Source organism: Scylla paramamosain, chromosome 3 (assembly GCF_035594125.1).
Source record: "Scylla paramamosain isolate STU-SP2022 chromosome 3, ASM3559412v1, whole genome shotgun sequence".
NCBI classification, from domain to species: Eukaryota; Metazoa; Arthropoda; class Malacostraca; order Decapoda; family Portunidae; genus Scylla; species Scylla paramamosain.
The window spans coordinates 11,842,501-11,857,500 of record NC_087153.1 but is presented as its reverse complement, the minus strand read 5'-3'; the positions used below and the strand labels follow the sequence as shown (position 1 = coordinate 11,857,500).

General features: G+C 42.4%; 1 protein-coding gene and 1 long non-coding RNA gene across 4 annotated transcripts in view; one reads left to right on the top strand and one right to left on the bottom strand.

Annotated features, from left to right (window-relative positions):
- Nucleotides 1-15,000, bottom strand: part of LOC135090345 (uncharacterized) — a 227,980-nt gene that overhangs the window by 64,122 nt on the left and 148,858 nt on the right. For both annotated transcript variants that reach the window (XR_010261881.1, XR_010261882.1), the window contains one exon: nucleotides 14,129-14,202. This is a non-coding gene — a long non-coding RNA (uncharacterized LOC135090345). The remainder of the gene's footprint in view (nucleotides 1-14,128; nucleotides 14,203-15,000) is intronic.
- LOC135090333 (DBH-like monooxygenase protein 1) overlaps nucleotides 1-15,000 on the top strand; it is a 58,674-nt gene that overhangs the window by 27,718 nt on the left and 15,956 nt on the right. The gene's annotated exons all lie outside the window — the stretch shown is intronic.

The following is a 15,000-nucleotide window of genomic DNA, read 5'->3' as shown; positions in this document are numbered from 1 at the left end:
GAAAAAAATGTTAAGGGTTGGTTAAGTTGATCTAGCTTTTATATCTCTGCGTCATATATGTGGACATTACTGAAAAGCCAACCCGTCAAGCCGTTATTTTTATGGTTACTGCTCTTCTGAACTTGGTAACTGCACCCCTCCTCCTCCTCTCCCGCGGCCTCACTGCACGAGCGTTCTTACTCATTTTTATCTTTATTCAGTCATCTTCGCTAAAACAAGAGTTAACCAGTCTAACCTTTCATTACTCTCACTGCTAAACTCCGGAACTCCCTGCCTGCTTCTGTTTTCCTCCTTCCTAGGACTTCCGACGGCCTGTTTCGAGAGAAGAATACTGATGCGTCCCTGAAACTTAATTAATCTCTGTTTTCGACTCTTCTCTGTTTGACTTTTTTTTTTTTTTGAGCGTACAAATTAGCAGGATTCACCCAACTTTTTTTTTTAATGGCTAGCCTATCCTCTCTCTCTCTCTCTCTCTCTCTCTCTCTCTCTCTCTCTCTCTCTCTCTCTCTCTCTCTCTCTCTCTCTCTCTCTCTCTCTCATAAAAAAATTTTGTTAGGCATGAATTAAACTGGCCTCCAATTCTGTATTCTCTTCTATTTTTTCTCTTTTAAGAGCGAGAATTTAACAGTTTTTCTTTTTTTCCTTCTTTTGTGCCCTTGATAAGTCTCCTTCACGCATTTTCTGTATAAGAGGAACTCTGGCCAAGGGCAACCAAACTTAAAAAAAAAAAAGGCCCACTAAGGATGCCTGTAATTATATTGTTTGTTATTCACGTTCATTTATTTATTTAGTTATTTTTTTATTGCAGTCAATAGCCCTTAACTGATTTATTTCCCTCTAAGTAATGAAGCACTTTGTCTCTTAACAACCTCCATTAATTTGTGCGTGACGCGCTGCACTGATTGGCCCATACCTGCTTGATTACGATTTATCACCTTTTTTTTATGCACGGGTGTTAAGTGAGGTCATTTCCGGGGTTTACAGATTTGGTGAACAATATATAAAGACTAGCGGATTGATTTTTATTTTTTTTTATTCTAAGTGAATATATTAAGAGAAAAATCTACTTTGATTACTTTATTTATTTATTCATCTATTTATCTACCTCTCCACATCAGGCCAATAACTACGTAAATACTAACTTTTCACTGGTGTGGCCATCCCTTGTTAACATTCAAATCACAGTTGAGAAAATAATTGTATGCGTGGACACCGAAAAGAGATAAAGCATAAGCCACATAACTAGTATTTAAGAGACTCAAGTGTGAAAGTGTGTTAAAAGTTGATTATGGAAAAAAAAAAAAAAACATCTGTCAGTGAAAGGACAAAATCATACTCAAGACACAGGGTCAGCTTGACTGCATGTTGATAAACAAATGCATCAAAGAGCGTGTAGAGAATATTGAACGTAATCTTTCTAGTTTCACTCTGTTCTAGATACAACTTTAAGATTTTATTAGTCATATAACAATTTTCATAATCATATTTAAATCTATACTTACGTTATATATTCTAACTTACTTATGTTATATATTCTAACTAAACTTTTTTTTATTAGATAAGAAGGATTCTGGCCAAGGGTAACAAAACTGAAAAAAAAATGTCCTCTGAAGGTGCCAGACCCTAACAAAAACAGTCCAAAAGTAAGTCCAAGATTACACTAGGAAATGTCTTGATTTCAGTGAATATTAGAAATTATGGATGGTAATGAATGAGTTAAGGATTCCACCTATTTGTCAGTAAAGTAAAAAAAAAAAGTAATAACTCAGAATTTTAATTGGCATGCGTCACTTGTGCACTGTAATTCACCATCAATTCTCACAGTTGGTCTGGTGTTTTCCAAGTGATTAAAATATTCATCTACGTGAATCATATTTATTTCTTTTACTTGTCTCTTATCATAATATCCTTCTTGCAATAAAACTGACTGAAGACTGATTCATTCGTATTAGAGCACGACAGAGTGTTGAGGAGGAAGGAAAGGAAGAAAAGCAACTCAAAGGAAGAATAAACATGGGCGAACAAGTTAGTCATTATGGGACTGTTGTGGGGAGCACGATAAAGTATAATATCTAACATACGGTGAGACAGGAGGAGGAGGAGGAGGAGGAGGAGGAGGAGGAGGAGGAGGAGGAGGAGGAGGAGGAGGAGGAGGAGGAAAAGGAGGAAAAAGGGAACGACGACAACGATCAAAAGGAGGACGAAGAGCAATATAAGAACATAAGAACATAAGAAAATAAGAGAAGATGCAAGAAGCCGTCAGACCCACACGTAGCAGTCCCTGTGAGTAGAAAGAAGAGGAGATCTATCAGCTCCTCTGAGGAGAAGAAAGCGAGGCAGGTGACCGAGGGAAGGAGTAGAAGGAAGACACTGCCAGGAGTCAGCACTAATGGCTATAAGCTGAAATACTCAGAAATAAATAAGATGAAGGGGAAACTAATTTGATCATCTTGAGGGGAGAGAAAGAAAGAGGGAGAGAAAAAAAATACCATAAAAAAGGATAGATGTCAGGAACAGAACGAATGTATTACTAAATCATACATAAAAATGTTTTATGTCCATACATTTATTCATGAGCTTATTTATTTATCTACTGAGTGATCCATATTTGTGTGTGTGTGTGTGTGTGTGTGTGTGTGTGTGTGTGTGTGTGTGTGTGTGTGTGTGTGTGTGTGTGTGTGTGTGTGTGTGTGTGTGTGTGTGTGTGTGTGTGTGTGTGTATCTTTCCGTATATTTACAACCACGAGTACAAAACACAAAGACAACGAAGAAAACAGACAAAACAATTTCACAGAAAGAGAAAAGACAGATAAACCAACAAACAGACAAAGAAACAAAGAGACAAAGAAACAAAACCAGATACACATCCAAACAGACAGACAGACAGACGCGTGGTGACAAAGAAAGACACGGACAAACAAACAGACAGACAGAGGAAGACGGAAAGGGAGATAAGTGAACGGAATAGGAGATGCATGAGAGTGGAGAGGATGGATTAGTGGAGGAGGAGGAAGGTAGGGGAGAGGAGGAGGAGGAGGAGGAGGAGGAGGAGGAGGAGGAGGAGGAGGAGGAGGAGGAGGAGGAGGAGGAGGAGGAGGTCAGAGAGAGGAAGGGAGAGGAGAAAGCGAAGGGTATGAAGGAGAAGAAACCGGAGAGAGCGAGGAAGAGAGGAGTAGGTGGGGAAGAAGACGAGGGAGGAAAGAGGAGGAGGAGGAGGAGGAGGAGGAGAATGGATAGCAGGAGGGCACAGTGGTGGGGGTGGCGCGTGGGAGAGTGGGAGAGACGGAGGCGGAGGGAGATGCCTTGGGAGAGTGCCAAGTAAGAGTGGTGGTGACCGTGCCTCTCCCAACACACAGCCTCAGATGACTCCACGCTTCCCAAGACGCTTTCGTGCTTGGGACTCCTCGTGGCAGGCTGCTTAGTGACCTGACCATCATCTACGGAGTCTTGTCTGGTCTGGTATTAGTCTGATCTGGTCTGGTGTTAATCTGGTCTGGTATTAGTCTGGCCTGATCTGGTCTGGTTAGGCCCGTATTCAGAAACGCTTCGCTCTCTCACCACGACTGTTTTCCAACGCCACAGAGATGATTAGCCGGGCTCTCAAAAGTGTTTCGCTTGTTAATAATATAGAAACCTTGTCAATCTGTCACTAGAACCGAAAAAAAAACACCCTCACAAACACGTGTAACTTTAACTAGAGCCTTTTGAAAATAGTGGGAGGTGTGAACAAAAATGTTTCAGAATACCCTTAGTCTGGTCACCTCTGCCACCAGCACCGCCACCACCACCACCACCACCACCACCACCAACACCACCACAAACACCATCATATTCCCCTGTTGTTAGCCTAACTTGCTTTAGGTACAAGACCTCACTTCCCACTCGGTCTGATTAAGCCTCAACTCCTCTCCCCGCCGTTCTCGACCTTCCCAAGCACCGCAGCCACTCCCCCGTCCCCCAACAGCCGCGTCTAGCCACTCGTGGGACCTTCCATCCTCCTCCTTCTCCAGCAGAGCGACCTACCTCTAGACTTGTAGTGTTTGTATTGGGTTTGGGGCGATGTTCCTATTTCTGCTGCTGCTTCTGCTTCTGATGTTGCTGTTGCTGCTGCTGGTGCGGCTGCTGGTGTTGTTGTTGTTGATGTTGTTGTTGTTGTTGTTGTTGTTATCTAGTTCCTCCTCATCTGCTTCTTCTGCTGCTTCTTCGATTCTTCTTTTTCTTTTCTTTTCTTTTTTTCTTCTTCTTGTTTTTCTTCTTCTTCTTCTTCTTCTTTCTCCTCCTCCTCCTCCTCCTCCTCCTCCTCCTCCTCCTCCTCCTCCTCCTCCTCCTGCTCCTCATTCTACTACTACTGCTATCTCTACTAGGGATAAAAATGTTAGTGGAAATTTATTACTTGAACAGTAATAAATTTTTAGAAAGCAACAACAACAACAACAACAACAACTAAAACACCATCACCACCACCATCCCCACACCCCCACCTCTCCCCCCCAAAAAAAAAGAAGCGAAAAACAAAACAAAAAACATCTTTTCCTACTTCCATAATTCCCTTCACTCCTTCCCACACCCATTTAGACGCCCATCCCTGGCTCCCTCTTCCTTACCCCTCTTCCCCGCCCACCCTCCCCCTACCTCTCGCCCCGCCCCTCGCCCCGCCACCTGTAAAGGCAAGCAAACAGGCTGTAAACATGCTTGTATTGAAGATAAAAACCATACTTCACTTGGGACTAAACGAGGGAAGGGAGAGAGAGAGAGAGAGAGAGAGAGAGAGAGAGAGAGAGAGAGAGAGAGAGAGAGAGAGAGAGAGAGAGAGAGAGAGAGAGAGAGAGAGAGAGAGAGAGAGAGAGAGAGAGAGAGAGAGAGAGAGAAGAACAAAGGAATTTGGAGATAAACAGAAGGATGAGGAGGAAAAAGAGAAGGAAGAAATGTAAGAAGAGTTGGAGGAGGAGGAGGAGGAGGAGGATCTCAGAACGAAAGCGGGGTGAAGGAGAAAATGAGGGCGAAGACGAAGATGACAAGGAGGAGGAGGAGGAGGAGGAGGAGGAGGAGGAGGAGGAGGAGGAGGAGGAGGAGGAGGGGAAGGAAAATGATAACGACGGCAACGATAAAATTGAGAAATGACTTTAAAGTGATTTAGAGACGAAGAAGAAGGAAAACTACATGAAGAGAAGATAAAGAAATGGTGAGAGGAGCAGAGGTAGCGAGGAAAATAGAATGCAATTAGGAAGATGAGGAGGAGGAGGAGGAGGAGGAGGAGGAGGAGGAGGAGGAGGAGGAGGAGGAGGAGGAGGAGGAGGAGGAGGAGGAGGAAAAGAGAGAGAGAGAGAGAGAGAGAGAGAGAGAGAGAGAGAGAGAGAGAGAGAGAGAGAGAGAGAGAGAGAGAGAGAGAGAGAGAGAGAGAGAGAGAGAGGAGGAGGAGGAGGAGGTACAAATTAAATGCAATAATGAAAGAAATAAAATAAAAAATCAGGATACAAAAGGAAGTGGAATGCAATGAGAAACAAAAAACAGGTCTTATGAATCGGAATAAGGACGTAAAACAATAAACCAGTGAGAAAAGCGAAGGAAGGAAAAAAGAGAAGGAAATAAAAGAAGGAAACTCCAATGAGAAATGAGGAAAAATGACATTACAGGAAAGACGAAATACGAGGAGGAGGAGGAGGAGGAGGAGCCGGATGTCTTTCAGCCCTGACCTGCGTGCTGGCGATGGTGGTGGTGGTGGTGGTGGTGGTGGAGAGGGAGGGAGGGAGGGAGGGATAGGGTTGGAAGTAGAAGGGTGGAAGAGGAAGAGAGAAAGAGAAAGAGAAGGGAACGAAGACAAGGAGTTTAGCAGTGGGTGGGGTCAAGTTATTCTTAAGTATAATGCACGCCATTAAATTTAAGATAATGTATAACTCTCTCTCTCTCTCTCTCTCTCTCTCTCTCTCTCTCTCTCTCTCTCTCTCTCTCTCTCTCTCTCTCTCTCTCTCTTAAACGCCGCCTTGACATACTTTGAAAACGCCGTCTTGACAAATATTTTGCCAGCAATCCGCGGCTAACAGCATTTGTTTGTTAGTGATTAACTTCCTTGCCTTCAGGAAATGGGGGCACCTCATTTCATCTATTTTCTTTCCTTCCTATAAAATTTCCTTCAGCTTTTTCCTTCTTTAACCCCATAAAGTATTTCTTTCCGACCTGTTTTCCTATTTGACTTATTCCGGAAGGAGTGGAGGGTGGGGAGAAAGCCTTCTGCTTTGCTGTCCTTTTTTCTACTGTCACCTCAATAGTTCTAGGTCAGGCCAGCAAGGTCTGTTGTGGCCTGTTTTTCTATGTAGGTATATGTAACTCTATGTAACTCTTTCCTTCTGCGTGTGTGTAAGAAAGAGAAAGAAATACAGAGAAAGAGAGAACAGGAGGCAAAATGTGTGTCAGTACTAGTAAGTCAGTCTATATATTACAAGGACAGTCATTGTTTTTAGAGGCCGTGGGGATGTCGTGACTTCGGGTTGCGGCTGCTGGCTGGCTGCTGGCTGGCTGCTGGCTGGCTGGCGTATTCTGACATTGAAACTCTGTTCCTTTTCCCTTTTCCGATTGATGCCATTGGGCCGCTCCCCTTACAAACACACACACACACACACACACACACACACACACACACACACACACACACACACACACAGAGAGAGAGAGAGAGAGAGAGAGAGAGAGAGAGAGAGAGAGAGAGAGAGAGAGAGAGAGAGAGAGAGAGAGAGAGAGAGAGAGAGAGAGAGAGAGAGAGAGAGAGAGAGAGAGAGAGAGAGAGAGAGAGAGAGAGAGAGAGAGAGAGAGAGAGAGAGAGAGAGAGAGAGAGAGATGCAGCAGGAGGAGGAGGAGGAGGAGGAGGAGGAGGGGGAAGAGGGGGAAGAAGAAGAAGAAGAAGAAGAAGAAGAAGAAGAAGAAGAAGAAGAAGAAGAAGAAGAAGAAGAAGAAGAAGAAGAAGAAGAAGAAGAAGAAGAAGAAGAAGAAGAAGAAGAAGAAGAAGAAGAAGAAGAAGAAGAAGAAGAAGAAGAAGAAGAAGAAGAAGAAGAAGAAGAAGAAGAAGAAGAAGAAGAAGAAGAAGAAGAAGAAGAAGAAGAAGAAGAAGAAGAAGAAGAAGAAGAAGAAGAAGAAGAAGAAGAAGAAGAAGAAGAAGAAGAAGAAGAAGAAGAAGAAGAAGAAGAAGAAGAAGAAGAAGAAGAAGAAGAAGAAGAAGAAGAAGAAGAAGAAGAAGAAGAAGAAGAAGAAGAAGAAGAGCATTTAAGGAACAAGGACGTGAGGTGAGCTGAAGTATGAGTGCAGTTAACCAGAAATCAAAGTTAAACTAGTTGGATAATGCGATAAAAAAAAAAAAAAAAAGATGGGGAAGCTCATGAGAAGATCTATGAAAGCGCCTGTTGAATGGAGAGGATCCAGGAGGGAGCAGAGAGTGAGATGAAGGTGTGGTGGTGTGGTGGTACGTACGACTGTGGTGGAATGTAGGACTGCTGCCTGATAATGGTTGCTCATGATACAGGAGGAACAAAAAATGGGCAACGGTACAGATTATGATCATTTGCGTTTCTTTCGGGGTTCATTCATATTTTGCACTATCTTATGTATTGTTTAAAAAATTATGGTTTATTATAATACGTTATGGTCAATAAAATCAAACCAAACGACAGCCAACCAGATACAGAGCACCGGGTACTGAATCTCATACACAAATGCAAGTGAATCAAAATGCAATCAAGCGACAGGTTTAGTGACGTAGAATTTAAAGTGTTTCTTTCTCCTATCCTCATCCAATAACGTAGCTTTGAACTACTGCTTAGTGTCAGAATGTTAAAAGATACAATAGAGGAAAACAGCAAGGAGGACTCATGCACGGGGCCAACCTCTGTCACTAAGGAGAGGACCTGTTGTCTGCGTGTCATGTATTGCGCACGAGTACCCGATAGGCTTGGAATGCTCTGCCCTCAACACCTCACCAACACCAACACTGCGAATGAACTAATTACCAGCCAACCAACCAACACCCAAGTGAATAATGGGGACACTTGAAACGCCTTTGAATTTCAGCATCAGAAAACAACGCTAACTGTGTAAACTTACCATACTTGACAAAAATAATAAGTAAAACATTATATATCTGTGTGTGTGTGTGTGTGTGTGTGTGTGTGTGTGTGTGAAAGTAGATAATTGATTGTGTCGTGTGTGCTGGGGCAGGCAGGGAGAGTCGGGGAGAGTAAGGCGGTGGTGAGGAATAGGAGGGTTTGGGTGGCTGGGTGGAGATGGAGGTGGTAAGGAGGAGGAGGAGGAGGAGGAGGAGGAGGAGGAGGAGGAGGAGGAGGAGGAGGAGGCGCCTGGTCGTTGTGATAGCTCAGAGCATCTAATCCAAGAAGGAAGGAAGGGCTGGGGGAGGGTGAGGGAGGGGAGGCGGGAGGGAGGATGGAGAGGAGGAATTGACACGGGATTGGGGAGGCTTCAAGAGGTTGAGTGGGTCCGAGAGAGAGTGAGAGGGGTGGGAGGGGTGAGAGGGGGAGGGGGAGGGGGAGAGGGAGAGGGAGAATGAGTGAGGCTTGGAAGTGACAATTGTATTACTGGGAAAAGTTGTCTTCGTTTCCCTCAAGAATGTGTACACTTCCCATTTTCTTTAATGTGATTGTGGGCCAACTTTGAATTTATTCTTTACTTACACACACACACACATACACACACACACACACACACACACACACACACACACACACACACACACACACACATAAGGTAACGAGGGGTGACCGGCAGAAAATTTGATAGAGAGAGAGAGAGAGAGAGAGAGAGAGAGAGAGAGAGAGAGAGAGAGAGAGAGAGAGAGAGAGAGAGAGAGAGAGAGAGAGAGAGAGAGAGAGAGAGAGAGAGAGAGAGAGAGAAGGGTAAATGTGAGAAAAAAAAAAGACAAACAGGCAAGACAAATGGGAGAGCAAAGAGGACACATTAATGAGAGCAAGAAACAGACAACCAGCCGACATTTGGTGCAGGAGGGACACAAGACGGCGCCTCCTCTTCTTCCAGGTTCCTTCTTTTACCCTGAAACACTGTTCGTCTATTCCAGCTTTTCTGATGCACGCAGGAGGAAGATCGGCGTGCAAAAGCAAGTCCAGAGAAAAAAGAAGCCAACAAATTATTTCCCTCCCCTACTCCGGAAAAAAAAAATCAAAGAAGAAAGAAGAAAAATACCAAAGAAAAGCCATTTCAGGTTTTGAAGGTGCCTTGGAAGTCCTCTCTCAAGCAAGGCTAAGGAAGGAGGAAGGAGGAAATACAGATCCAGACAGCGAATTTCAAAGCCTACCTGTATAGGTGTTATTATTTTATCTTTTGTCTCTACACACTGGAATAGCTTTCTGTGCGTTTCTGATTCTGAATGATGTTTTTCCTAGTCTGACTTCAGTTCTATATGTCCTATATGTTTTTCTATATTTCATTCTATAAATTCTAAACGTTTTTCTACACTCATCTCATAGAGGCGGAAAATTGAGTGGGTTTCTAATTTTTTACCATTTCTTTGCCCTTGGTTAGTCTCCTTCCTATGTTGAAAAATACGTTATTTCTTGCTTTTTTTTTCTTTCAATCTTCTTTTAGTTGAGTGTCATATGAATACACTGTCAAGACGCAGAAACCACCAAGTTAATATATCAAAACCCTCTTGCTAGTATTGTAAAGCTCTTGCCCCTTGATTTCCTTGCTACATAAACGAAAAATGGTGCCTCTTCGTTTCTCTCTTCAGGCCTTCTTTCAGTTAAGTGTCACATTACCGCATTATGGCGCCACAATTAACAGATTAACAAAACAAAGGCTCGGTTACAAAAGCACTTTATCTGTAACTCTTAATAAGTCTTTTTTTTCGTGCAACATTGAAAACAAATGAAACAAAAGTATTATTACAGACATAAAAAAAAAGAAAATGAATGGCGACAAATCAACATAAAATAAAATAATCACAGTTGACTTTGACACACACACACACACACACACACACACACACAAGTATACAAAAAATAAATAAATAAATAAATAAAAACACACAAAACCCGTGCTGGAAACAAAAGTCACGTTTGGGAATTTGTGTTTTCATTCATCTGTGAACAAATCCATCATTCGGGGGAGGCTTTGTGTTGTATCATCATAGAATCGAGCGCAGCATTATCGTCTTCGGGGGGAATTTGCGCAAATGATGAGCTTAGGTTAATTGAAATGCGCGAGGCGAGGTGAGAGACAAAAGGCGATGCTGCTGCTGCTGGTGAAATGCGACGCGGAATACCTGCACTTTTTGATATTTATACCAAATTGTTTCTTGCATTTTGTTCGTGATTTCATTGCCGCTGTGTTGTAGAGAGAGAGAGAGAGAGAGAGAGAGAGAGAGAGAGAGAGAGAGAGAGAGAGAGAGAGAGAGAGAGAGAGAGAGAGAGAGAGAGAGAGAGAGAGAGAGAGATAAACAAACAGACAGACAGAGAGAAAAATGGAGACAGAAAAGCAAATTGACAACAAACAGACAGACGGAGACAGAAAAAAAAAGCAGATAAGACAGGCAGGCAGACAAACAGACATTACTATTAATTAAGCACGCGCGCACACACAGTAAGGCGAGGAGTGGGTGTAGTGGGTGGTGTAGCGCGGCCATGAACACACCAGCACACCAGGCAGGCACACGCAATAACACCAGATGAAGCTGAGGCCGGCAGTTTGAGTGCCTCCTTGGTGTGGGGGTTAGCGCGCCGTCCGCCAGCCTGCAGCCTTGGTGGAGTCCAGGCGCAGGCAGCAGATGGCGCACTATGTCCCTATTTGCTCAACCTCCTTCACGCGTGAGTCGATAATGGGCAGCTGGGAAGCTTTCAGAAGGCAAACTGACGGGGTTCACATGTCCTGGTATTTCATCTTCGGGGTTTTTCGTTGTATTTATTTTTTTGGGGGGGAGGAGTTTTCTCGAGCTAAAAACTTCAATTTTTTCGATGAGTCCCGTCAAGCATAATGAAATATTGTAGTGCAAGTTTATGAGTTTTTCATCTTCTGGGTCTTCGTTGATCTTTTTTTTTTTTCCTTTCCTCGTACTACAAAAAACTTCAATTTTTGCTATGGGTCCCGTCAACCATGATGAAATGTTGTAGTGAAAGATTACAAGTGAAGTGTATGATTAGAAAAACACTTTGATAGCATCGGGAGTGATGAAACAGCTCAGCTTTATTTCTGCTCAGTAAAATCTAGGGTTATTCAAAATAAGTGTTGTCTAACTGGCAGTCAAAGGGATTAATATGACGGTATATTAGCATCGTGATCACTGCATCCATAAACATTGCTAGGTACTCCTCTCTTTCTCCCGCCTGCTGGACCCATCCCCAGCATCCTCCTCCTAACATACTCCTCATCTCTGTTCCTGACACGCCTAAACCATCTCAGTCTCGCCTCTCTAACTTTGTTCCCAACCGGCGTGCATATATTGTGTCTGATGTATTCGTTCATGATTTTGTCCAGCCTCGTCAGTGACATAGAAAATCGCAACAGCTTTTAAGTTCTCGAAATGAAACGATGAAAGGTTTAAGAGCGTGATCCATTGTTCTCTCAGCCAATGAAGTATCTATGCTTGATATGCGGTCAGATAATGATGCCCCGGTGTTCCCCACACAAAGCCGGCGATTGACACACCAGCTAAGTACTTAATCCGATCAAACTAAAGCCTCTCCCTCCCCCCATTTCACACCTGCCTCCGGGAAACACCATTGAATTCATTGTGAGGGCGTTCTCCTTCATTAGACAATAAGAACATAAGTATAAACAGTAATAAAACAATAAGCCACTTTCATAATGACTCTTTTTTAATCTCCTCATCCGTGATTTGCAAATAGAAGATTACGCAGTCTATTCTACAAATGATAATGGATGGGAAGATGAAATATTGAGAACACCTCTTTTTTTTTTCCCCCTCAGCCAATCTCCGGTGATTACCTCGACACACAACTCTTTGACCTGAAGCAATATTAAAAACATAAGTACATAAAAAGTAAGGGATGCTGCAAAAAGCCACCAGGCCTACACGTGGCATTCTATTATATTCTGGTTATGTTTGGCATTGAGGTGAGAACTGCATAACTGTAAGCTTTCTTTTCTATATTATCATTATTATCATTATTATTATTTTTTTTTATCTTACATCTTAAGTATTCTTAAGATGTAGTTGAAAGAAAGAAAATGGTTGAACGTACAATCTAATCTGCTATGGTTTAAATATTGACACAGGAACACACACACACAAACACACACACACACACACACACACACACACACACACACACACACACACACACACACACACACACATGGTGGGGCGAAATGAGCGTCTAGGAAGTACGAGAAGGAAACCCAATAGTGAGCATTATCGGTTCCTGACACACCTGAGTCTCGGTGAGGAAAGGTGTGTGTGAGAGAGAGAGAGAGAGAGAGAGAGAGAGAGAGAGAGAGAGAGAGAGAGAGAGAGAGAGAGAGAGAGAGAGAGAGAGAGAGAGAGAGAGAGAGAGAGAGAGAGAGAGAGAGAATTATTTTTTTATTTCGTTTAATTTATCGCTTCTCTGTGGAATAAATACACTTTTTGATGTTATATATATCAGTTTGTAAGTTTCTAGGCCCATTGAGCTCTTATATGGACCTCATTAGAATACACAAAGCCATTTAAGAGTCTCTAAGAAATTAACATAATTCATCAAACATACATACATACATACATACATACATACATACATACATACATAAATACTTAGATAGATAGAAGGATAGATAGATAGATAGATAGATAGATAGATAGATAGATAGATAGATAGATAGATAGATAGATAGATAGACAGATATATGGATAGATTGATGGATAGATAAATGGATAGATAGATATATAAATAGGTGGAGAGATTGATAGATACAGATAGATAGATAGATAGACAGATAGATAGACAGATAGATAGATATTTTATTACATACATATCGTAACAATAATAAAATGCACACAAAACTATCAAATCCACAAATCTTTATCACGAGAGAGAGAGAGAGAGAGAGAGAGAGAGAGAGAGAGAGAGAGAGAGAGAGAGAGAGAGAGAGAGAGAGAGAGAGAGAGAGAGAGAGAGAGAGAGAGAGAGAGAGAGAGAGAGAGAGAGAGAGAGAGAGAGAGTGTGTGTGTGTGTGTGTGTGTGTGCAAAAATACAAAAAAAAAGAGAATGAATCACACAAAAAAATACGAAAAAAAGAGAAAAGAGAAGAGAAATTTTCGAAAGGAATCAGGAATCAGGTCACCCGGACGAGAGAGAGAGAGAGAGAGAGAGAGAGAGAGAGAGAGAGAGAGAGAGAGAGAGAGAGAGAGAGAGAGAGAGAGAGAGAGATGGGACATAATACGAAAACTCGGAGGCCTGGCGCGGAAAAAGTAATTATTTAACCTTTATTAACGTCCCGAGCTGACTGTGGTGAGAGAGAGAGAGAGAGAGAGAGAGAGAGAGAGAGAGAGAGAGAGAGAGAGAGAGAGAGAGAGAGAGAGAGAGAGAGAGAGAGGATGGGGGTCACGTCTGCGGGAAGCATGGAGTAGCCCCAAGCGTTACTAAAACCCCTGAACGCCACTAAAAGCAATGGCACAGTGAACGCTATTGGTGGCCTGAGATGAACTTAACCTTGCCCTTCCTCCCTTCCTCTCCCTTCTTCTTCTTCCTTCCTTCCTTCCTTCCTTCCTCGCTCTCTCTCTCCATATCGAGTTGGAATATGTGAAAAATAAGTTGGGGTGAGTAGCAGTGATTGTTGATTTGGTGACCAGTAGAAGGAGAATTATAGAAAGTATTGGTACTGGTTTGTTAGCTTGTTATATCATTAGTTCAGTTTGTTATACCAGTAAATATGTTTGTTGCACCAGTAAATCAGTTTGTTGCACCAGTAAATATGTTTGTTGTACCAGTAAATTAGTTATTTTTCCCAGTAAATCACCTTGTTACAATAGTAATTCAATTTGCTATACCAGTAAATCAGTTTGTTATGGTAGTAAATCAGATTGTTATGCTAGTTAATCAGTTCATTATTTTAATACTTCATCTTCTGTCATTCTTCTTCTATAATATGAGACAAAAGAAACTGTAAAATTCCTCACCTCAGCTTTGTAGAGGCACGCCAAGCACCAGAGACACACTGCTTGTTACTGACTTGCAGACTTCATGTAATGTTCTGAACAAAAAGGAAAAATAACGTAAGGGCGCGAGAAAACAAGCAATAAGATTTCACAAGAACAAACACAAGAACATATGAACGTAAGAAAACAAGGAAGGTTACAAAAAGCCATCAAGACGTAAGGAAACGATTAAATAACACATGAACAAACACAAGAACATCATTAAGATAAGCTGCAAGAAGCCATCAGATCTACAAGTGGCAGTCCTTGTATAAAACATGCCTACCTATTCCCACTTACCAAAACAAAAAGCCAAAACAGCACAATACACACACACACACAACACAACAACACAGGGTGGACACAGCAGCACAGCGCCGCCACACCAGCACACCAAGATGGACAATCCCTCAAGGAAAGACTCATTAAACTGAAATCGCATCGAAACCATTTAACTTCAACTCACTTTTCACGTTTTTTTTTCTTTTTCTCCTCCCTCCGAAGAAGCAATGAGGCAATGAGGAAAGTTGTGATGCTATTCCCTTCGACTTTAATACGAGTTCTCAAAAGTGTTCATAAAAAAGGCGTTCCCAGAAGATACGAGATAAGGAGGAGGTGCAGAGGACGGTCAGATGCACAAGGGACGAGGCACATCACGCGAGCCGCCTGCACTTTACGAGGAGAAGAAAATTAATAGGGAAGCGAATCTAAATGCCTAATAGACTTTTGAAGCTTAAGTTGTGTGTGTGTGTGTGTGTGTGTGTGTGTGTGTGTGTGTGTGTGTGTGTGTGTGTGTGTGTGTGTGTGTGTGTGTGTGTGTGTGTGTGTGTGTGTGTGTGTGAGTGCGAACACCA